The following is a 9,847-nucleotide window of genomic DNA, read 5'->3' on the forward strand; positions in this document are numbered from 1 at the left end:
CTCCCTCCCTTCCCTTCCCTTCCCTTCGCGGGTATTCTGAGAGCTGCCGCGCTGGTTCCGGTTGTGCATTGGTGGGCGAGCGAGGCCAGAAACGTGCCTGGATTTACGAATTCTGCGTTCTGGATGAGTAATCAGGAACAATGGAAAGGGGAAATAAAGAGGAGTGTGATGGCGCTTTAAACACTAACAACAGTTGGTTCCAGTTTTCGTGGACTAGATCTTTTCAGTTGCCGAGTGGATCTTCCCCATCGCTTCATTTTAAAATGATATTTTTTAAAAAGCAGAAGGGTTCAGGGGCCGTGGAATGTAGAAAGAACCTGGTGAAATGAAACCTTGCCTTTTCGTAATACATAGTATGAGCTGGCTGGTTCTAGCCCAATCTGATCAGATCTCGGAAACTAAGCACAGTCGGCCCTGCTTAGTACTTGGATGGGAGACCACGGAGGCCGGCAGTATTGCATTTTGCCTGAAAATCCCCATGGGGGTCACCTTAAGTTGGTCACAACTTGATGGAGGCTTTCCACCACCATCTCCATGACAGGCATAGTAATGATCGATTCTGTGCCTCAGCAGATGTGTTTTTCATGCTTTTATGATATTGTTAATGGGATTGTTTTATGTAACCCACCTCGAGCCTCTCGGGGGAGGCAGGATATAAATAAAATAATAATAATAGTAATGTATGCCCTGTTTTCTTTACCTTAAGGCCTCTCACCTTTCCCTCCCTACAATAGGCACCTTTTTGAGGTAGGTGGGGCTGAGAGAGTTCTAAGAGAACTGTGACTGTAGGGTTAATTTCGAGGAGTGGAGAATCAACCTGGTTCTCCATATTAGAACCTGCCACTTTTAAGAATTACACCATGCTGGTTCTTAATAATTGGGGTCCAGTCCATAAATGTTTATGCTGGAATAAAAGTCTAAAGTGTCACAAAACTCTTGTTTGCTGCAGTAGACTAAGAGGGCGATCCTTCTGGTACCAGAGTAGTGCCAAATGTACAAGGCACGCATTCAAAGATGAATGAATGACTCAGGGAGGTGCATGCTTTGGCCTGTATGTTTTCCCCTGGCAAAGTGAGTCTTTATACCTAAGCACCTTGGAGCCTGGACAAACTTGTTTGCTATTATACTTTATCATTTGGAGTCCTGATTAAACCGTTGAAGGCGCTCAAAATGAGAAGGAACAGTCAAACTCTAGCACTTCTGTTTCTCATATTCTCACAGCCCATCCCAAAAGGCAGCCTCAGTGCCTGGCTCTGCTTTGCCTTGTGCCACTCACTGGCTTGCCTCACAGACATACCCTTAAAACCTCGGACGCAAAGGGAGATCCTTTTGAGTTTCTCACCTCTAGCCTGCATCTTTTATATATTGATTTGACAAGCCTTTTTCTGCCTTTATATGTTTAAATAATATCTAATACAAAGTGTTCTCCAGTGAACATTAAAACCCTTAGGCTTTTTTTATCTTCCTTTCTGATCTCTTCTTTCAGAGGATTCCTGTCCAGAATTTTGCCTTTTTTTTGCATCCATCCCTTCTGTGAGACTATGAACCGTTTTGGTTCTTAGTCAGCTTTCACTGTTCATAGACTCCGAGGAGCATCACAGAAAGACAGACCCTGCAGGGAAATGTCCTAATCCTGCCTCCATCACAAGCAAAATTAATCAAAGACTAAAGCACCATGTCTGCTGGGGATTGCTGACTGAAACCTGCTGGCTCTGCCTGACTCATTTTAAGCCACTCTTGTCAAACTGGGTTGTTTGAACAGAAGATCTAATGCAGGCATCTAAAAGGTCTGGCAGGGTGACAAATCAAACTCCAGAGTTCCTAATTTCATAAAGAGGAGCATTTTAAATTATAACAGGATTGCAATAGATATTGGGTAAACAGAGCATTCATGTTGTCATTGTGTGGCACCGGGTGCATTATTTTTCCGCAAGGCGAAGTAGTCACAATGGCGCCAACACAGAATGCTGCCAGGTTTGTTCTATTGAGAAATGAGGATTTAAGATGTAAAACAACCATCATTTTCACTGCCTTCAGATTAGTGGTGCAGATCTGAAGCCTTCCCCTAAGCGTGTTTCTCTGTAATTAGTCACTATATGGGCCACAATGGCATTTTGGACAATATTCCCTCCTGTAGGAATGTCGGCGGATGGGAGCTTATACGAAATAGCTATGCTGTAATCCCCCACCCCTGGACACACACCTTCCTGGCAAACCAAGTAAAGCCTTTGGTTAAATTTGCCTGTTCATCTATACTATATTGTTAGCTTATAGCATAATAACTCCTATGAAGTTTCAGCTTATGAATGAAATGCATGTTCAGGACAGAGTTCTTTGTTTCAAGTTCAAATACCAACTAGATCCACAATTTAACTGCTTTCTATACAGGAAAAATGCAAAATATATTATGAAGCGTGATGTAATAATATATTATAAAATGACACTATTTAGGAAAGGGGCCATGGCTCAGTGGTAGATAGAGTTGCCAGCTTCTCCTTGGGAAATAGCTAGATATTTGATGGTGGAGCCTGGGAAAGTTGGGCTTTGGAGAAGGGAGGGAGCTCAAGTGCAATGCCATAGACTCCACCCTTCAAAGCAGCCATTTTATCTAGGGGAACTGACCTCAGTTTAGAGATCAGTAGGAATACTGGGTTGGCAACCCACACTGGCAGCCTTAATGGTTGAGCATCTATTTGGCATGCAAAAGATCTCAGGTTCAATCCCCAGCATCTCCAGTTAAAAGGGATCACGTGATGTGAAAGGCTTCAGTGAGCTTCTGCCAGTCATAGTAGACCATACTGACCTTGAGGGACACAGGGTCTGATTCTGTATAAGGCAGCTTTCATGTGGGTACTCGTGTGTACTTTAGAGACTGATACCAGCATGGACATTTGTGTGCTTGCCTCCATCCACGTCCACGTCAAAAGATCCAGAATTCATGCTTTAAAGAACGGCACTGTAAAAATTGTGCACTGAACAATTATGATGAAACATGGCAATAAAGGCATAATTATCAATACAAAATCGAATCCCAGGCTGACTCCTACATCTGATATATTGAGCAACGAGAAATTAAAAAAAAATCTCTGTAACACTGTGTTGCAATATTCGAAGTGAACATGTTTTAATCAAAAAAAAATAAAAAAAATCTGAGATCACAGTTGAAGGAAAAGGAAAAGCACTGAATAAAAGAAGTAAGAAATAAAATTAGCCAAGTATAATGGCCATATAATACAGTGCAGGTGCTGTGTGTATCATCCTTTTCAGCTGGAAAGTCTACCAGTTGTTGATAGTAAACACACTTATTACAGAAAGGATGCCATTGAGAATTGGGATCTATTTCAGCTGTTACAGCTATGCTGTAATAAGTACATATAAATGGCTCCATTGCCTAATGGAGGAAAAGGACATCCTAGATCCTAAAAACTGGAGCAAATTGTCTAGATGTAATAAACAGGAAGAGGAATTGTGTATGCAACAGAGGTAGGTGAATTTGACAGGCAATAATGATAGCTGTCTCCTTCAGCAGTGCATGATTACAAGATAGAGCTGCCTGCTCTGCTAGCCCAAGGCAAACATCCCTTGGGGAATCTATTCAAGAACACTCTGTGCCCTTTGAAATTATCAGTGGCTGTTGCTGTATTTTTTATTTGCTTAAGTGACCTACCCCTTTAAAAGCACCCAACTGGTGTGATGCTGGTGCTTTCAGTGATAGGAGCAACACTATCATACAGCAACAAAGATTGCCATATTTCGTGCAGCAAATCTTCCTCATCTCCCACTGTTTGCCTGGCCATGCTTGGCATGCCTGCTGACCCTGACAGGGAGTTACAGCCATATGGCCTCTGCATGTTCCCTGAGACAACTCAGTTTAGATGTGAAACTGGGGTCTGATTGAGATATGGATTCTGGCATGGAGGAAAGAAGAGTTCCCAACCCAAAACAGCCCAGGGAAGCCTTTATTTGTCCTATTAGGGCTGCACGTGCGTCTCCCTGATGGGGCAAATAATGCCCCAGAGTCATTTTGGGTGAGGAAAATAGTGCCCTTTGCTGAGCTGCTATGGGCTGCTATGATTGTTCTAAATTGACTTGACATTCTTCTAAATTAACTTGACAGCTGGAATCCTGATGCAAGTTCTCATTGGGACCACCCATTGGACATGATATGCCATCTGGCCCAGATATTGTTTAAAATACTACTAGAAACCATATCAAATATATTAAAATGTATGTCATGAATATATTAAATATATTAAAATGTATGCCAGCTGGTTATTTTATCAGAAGAATATGCAATATCGTTGGAACCAGGAACAGTTATGTGAAGGTCCTAGGAATGGGGCAGGTCTGGGGAGGGGGAGGCGTGTGTGTGTGCATGCATGTGCACATATGCATGAGACCCCGGTACAGCAGATTTCTCTCCTGACTTTTAAAGGGTAGAGAAAAAATACTAATTCTGAGCTTTCCTCTCCCTTTGCCCATGCCAATTTTTATGTTTCGTCACTGCTGCTATTTACAATATTAACCCCACCCCCATACTCTGATCTTTATGTTAATTAGAATGGGTCTTGTTGGTTGTGAACCTTGCTCAGATTTCGTCCCATGCAAACACTACAGTCTTATTAGGTGACTTTTGCATCCTTTCTGCAAAAGATTGCTTGAGACAACAGAAAATGTAGCTCAAGGCTTTGACTACAAGAATTATAACAAGAACAGCTGAATTCCCTAGAAACAGGCATGTTTAAACAAGTAACCTTCAAGGATTTTACTGTCAGCCCTGAAAAAAAAACTGAAAACAAACAAAAGAAACCAGTCTATTATGTAATAGGGTACACAAGCATAATAGGTGATTGTTAAGAAAACTTAACTCCTTTGAATGGATTTGTAGATCACCGATTAGTTATTATTTTCCTAAAATATGCTTTTTATTAAATCACCATGGATCCACCCCCACACCCATTATGAGGGAAGTTATGAAGTTCCATATATTTTGGGGTATAACACTGTCAAATTGGTTTCCAAATGTTTAGCAAAAGGCACATCTTAGTTGCTTGTTGTTAAATATTGTAAGATTTTCAGAGCATCAGACTTGTGATTCAATTTTTCCTATAAAGGTATACGCATGCAACCCATATCTCTAGGGCCAAATGTGTCTCAGTACAGAACTAAATTTGGCTCTTCTGGGAAAAAGTAAAATCTAAGTTAAGGTATCTTGGAGGGGTAGGTGGAATGCCATAATGCTAGAATGACCAGCATGTGAAGGTGATTTAAGGAAAAGATTAAGGCCTTCTTAGAGATGATTTATAGAAATGATTGAGGTGTATAGCTACAGTAATTCCAAATGTGCTCTATGCACAAATTTATGCCACTAAAACAATGATAGAATCATAGAATTGGAAGTTACGAAGAAACAGCAGAGTTCAACGAGATGGAACACAATGGAAAAATGGGCAAATGAGAACAAGATGCAATTTAATAAAGATAAGTGTAAATTTTTGCATCTGGGTCAGAAAAATGAAAAGCATGCCTACTGGATGGGGGATACTCTTCTAAGTAACACTGTGTGACCTTGGGGTACTTGTGGATTGTAAGCTAACCATGAGCAGGCAGTGTGATGCAGCGGTAAAAAAGGCAAATGCCATTTTGGGCTGTATCAACAGGGGCATCACATCAAAATCATAAGATGTCATAGTCCCATTGTATACGGCACTTGTCAGACCACACCTGCAGTACTGTGTGCAGTTCTGGAGGCCTCACTTCAAGAAGGACGTAGATAAAATTGAAAGGGTACAGAGGAGAGCGACGAGGATGATCTGGGGCCAAGGGACCAAGCCCTATGAAGATAGGTTGAGGGACTTGGGAATGTTCAGCCTGGAGAAAAGGAGGTTGAGAGGGGACATGATAGCCCTCTTTAAGTATTTGAAAGGTTGTCATGTGGACGAGGGCAGGATGCTGATCCCGTTGGCTGCAGAGGAAAGGACGCGCAGTAATGGGTTTAAACTACAAGTGCAACGTCATAGGCTAGATATCAGGGAAAATTTTTTCACAGTCCGAGTAGTTCAGCAGTGGAATAGGCTGCCTAAGGAGGTGGTGAGCTCCCCCTCACTGGCAGTCTTCAAGCAAAGGTTGGATACACACTTTTCTTGGATGCTTTAGGATGTTTTGGGCTGATCCTGCGTTGAGCAGGGGGTTGGATTAGATGGCCTGTATGGCCCCTTCTAACTCTATGATTCTATGATAACCCTGTATCTCTGGGGCTTGAACTTGCCAAATGAGGTTTCAACAGCCATATCAGACAGTGCTTTGAACATTCTTCCTCATTTCAAAAGCAGTTTGCTGTGTGATGAAAGAAGGAGAGTTGTTTGTTTGCTTAGAAATGTGAAACAGTATAACCTTTGCATATAAGAATAGACTAAGACAACAGAACTGGTAAAGAATGAGCCTCTTGTGGCGCAGAGTGGTAAGGCAGCAGACATGCAGTCTGAAAGCTCTGCCCATGAGGCTGGGAGTTCAATCCCAGCAGCCGGCTCAAGGTTGACTCAGCCTTCCATCCTTCCGAGGTCGGTCAAATGAGTACCCAGCTTGCTGGGGGGTAAACGGTCATGACTGGGGAAGGCACTGGCAAACCACCCCGTATTGAGTCTGCCATGAAAACGCTAGAGGGCGTCACCCCAAGGGTCAGACATGACTCGGTGCTTGCACAGGGGATACCTTCACCTTCAAGACAACAGAAGTAATCACTTTCATTTTAATTTTTCAGACTGATTGGAACAAAAGTAAATGTTGCAGCTTGCTTAGTTATAAACATGATCAATTAAAAGAAACTTTCCTTATTGCTGCAGATGCTCTTTGAATTTAAAGAGGATATAGGGGGGAGAGTCACAGGGGGGAGAATAATTAGGTATTATTTTCCAAATAATTTCTAAACAGGAAAATAAGAAGGAAGTTGGAACTTAGTTACTTTACATATTGAGAATGATTATTGTTTTATTTCTTGCAGGAATCATACTGCCATGATTCCCACAAAACTGGTAAACTAATTTCAGTTCCAAGAAATATGAGATCCTGTTCTGATCTTTCATGCAGGTGTAAGGAAGGGCTGCTATACCACCTTCATGTGCAGAAGGCAGTTTGGATTTAGCTTTGAGCACAGACTGTTGCAATTAGGCCCAGTTCAACTCAATCTGCTACCTCAAGTGATATGACCATAACTTGGAAGGAGTTATGCTACCCAGCTCCAACATGACCCATGAGTGGTGATGGCTATACATAGAGATCTGGGTAGCAGTAACACGACAAGAGGCATGCAGATCTAACATATAACTTAAACTAAAGTGACCAGATTTTAACATTGGTAAAGCGGGACACCATTGACCCGGGGGGGGGGGTTCTTGATTAAAAATTTGGTTTATATGGAGCAACAAAAAGTTTCATAGAACACATAGAACGCAAAAATAGTATTATAATATATATTTTTAAATTTCAACATAAGTACAATTTGCCAGGTGCCCCCAGATGGCCCTCCAGAATTGTGACAATCTGGTCACCTTAACTTAAACTGAGTACTTTACTTTCTACTCTATCCTCCTCCTTACCTCCTCCTCTTTCCTCCTCCTGGAAGCCCTGATATCTTCAGTGTTCTCTGTTTCCCTTTCCCCTTCCCATCTTATAATCTGCTCCCCATCATTAGATAGAAGACTGAAGGAATGAAGGAAGGAAGGATTTAAGTATCCACAGACAAATTCTGCATACTTATGAATTTATTCACTCACCCATCTATTATTAGTAATCTATGAAGCAGAAAGCAAGAAGCAGCATCCATTTGTGACTTGCAGGTTGACAGCAAACCCATCTCATTTTGGACACACCATCTGGTCTAGCCTGCACCACTGAGATTTGGTTTGATGCCAACTGCTACCCTAGGTTTTACTTCCAGGAGGAGTCCTGATCCTGATGAGCAACATGGCAACAACAGTAAACTCATGGTCTCATTAATTCTCTCTGTTTATGCCATCATTGTATGACAGTGTTGTCTAGGTCCATCTGCTTGCTTTCAGTTTGTTTACAGATCTGTAGGCAAAGCCTGAATGGTCTAGAGTTTATTCCCACAAGAGTCATGGTCAGAGTAGGCAAAGAGAATATGAGCAGCATGGTATCATCACAACACAATTTCTGCCTTGACAAAGATCATCTTTGTTGTGCAAGCTGTGATGGTCATAGCTGGCATGGCAAATATCATATCTGCTAATATTTCACAGAGGAACACGAATGTAACATCCCAGTTTTCATATCCAAGATCTCTGCCCAACCCCCTGCTAGTATACATAACTGAAGGTAGCATTCTGCTGCTATACTGACTGATTCGGAAACAAGTTGTTTTCTGTTGCTTTAAAATTTAATTGTATGCTTATTCTTTAAAGACATATTAGAAAAAAAAAACATGTTATAGTGTGTTATCAAAATTATCAAACCCCAATACTAGCATGAGGGACAATCCTGAAAAAATACAGAATGTCCTTTGTATACAGAGATTTCAAGTAACCTGCTTGGGTAGGATTTTCTTGTTGCCATGAATATTTCATGGAAAAATAATTTTCAAGGATGTGTAGGCAATGCTTATAGGAAAGATTCATAGCTTGGTAGTATGAGACAGCAGATTCAGTTCTGAACACCCCCAGAAGATCTCATATATCTCAAAATGAATATGGTCTATCTGAAGAAATGTGTATGGTACAACTGGACTCAAACTTTGTTCTAGTCCTATGGATAGTGATTTTTTTTTAAATTCCATAACTTAAAAAAAAATCACTCCATAAACTCATTAATCTTTAGAGTACAATATTCTTTGAGACTTTCTACATCATTTTGCTATTATTTATTTGATTAAATTTTAATATAAGAAGAACCAACCTTCAAAATACATGGGGATTTTCATATGAGCAATTTTCCACAAGATGAAATTTTCCCTTAAGTAAATGGTGAGTTCATATGTGTTTTGAGTATATCAGTTTTCTGTTTCTTTTCTCCCTTTAACTGAAGCTCAGCTGTGCTGAGCACTTCATCAGTGCAGTCCTATACAGTTATTGAAATTAATTGACTTGACTGAAATAACTCTATATGGACATGGTGGTTCCATCAAGTTGCAGTCAATTTATGGCAACTTCATAGGGTTTTCATTGCAAGAGACCGACAGAGTTGGTAAGCTATTGTATTCCTCTACATAGCAACCATGGACTTCCTTGGTGGTCTCTGATCCAAGTAGCAACTAGGGCTGATCTGCTTAGGTTCTAAGATCTGACAAGATTAGTCTTGCTTGTATAACAGGGGTCCACAAGCTTTTTAAGAATTCTGACATAGCAAGGTGGGTGCAGCCACAAGATGGCTGCAACAAAATGGCTGACACAGGAGGTGGAGCCAGCCACAAAATGACTGTAACTGCTGAACATCACTAACAGTGCGGATCCTTCTGCTGCATGGAAGCACCTGTCAAAGCAACAAATTTAACAAATCTACATTTTAACAAATCTACAAATCTAACAAATGATTAAATCCCCAATAAGTCAATCAGAAGCCTTGCGGGGCAAAAGCCCTGCCTGGATCCACTCACTTCCTAAAAATATTTGGCAGGTGCCTGAAAAGGTGTCAGTGGGTGCCATGGCATGTAGGCACCATGTTGGAGCCTCCTGCTGTATAGGACTTCATTATTTAGCTTCTAGAGCGTAATGAGCAATTTGTCCTCACCAAGACAGTTGTTGAGGGTGCTACTTTTTTAATTAAAAGGTAGCATTGTTCTGCTTACCTAGAGAGTTCCCGAGTTTCCCCCCCCCCTTTTTTTTTTACTGGGGAT

This window comes from Paroedura picta, chromosome 7, assembly GCF_049243985.1.
Source record: "Paroedura picta isolate Pp20150507F chromosome 7, Ppicta_v3.0, whole genome shotgun sequence".
NCBI lineage: Eukaryota > Metazoa > Chordata > Lepidosauria > Squamata > Gekkonidae > Paroedura > Paroedura picta.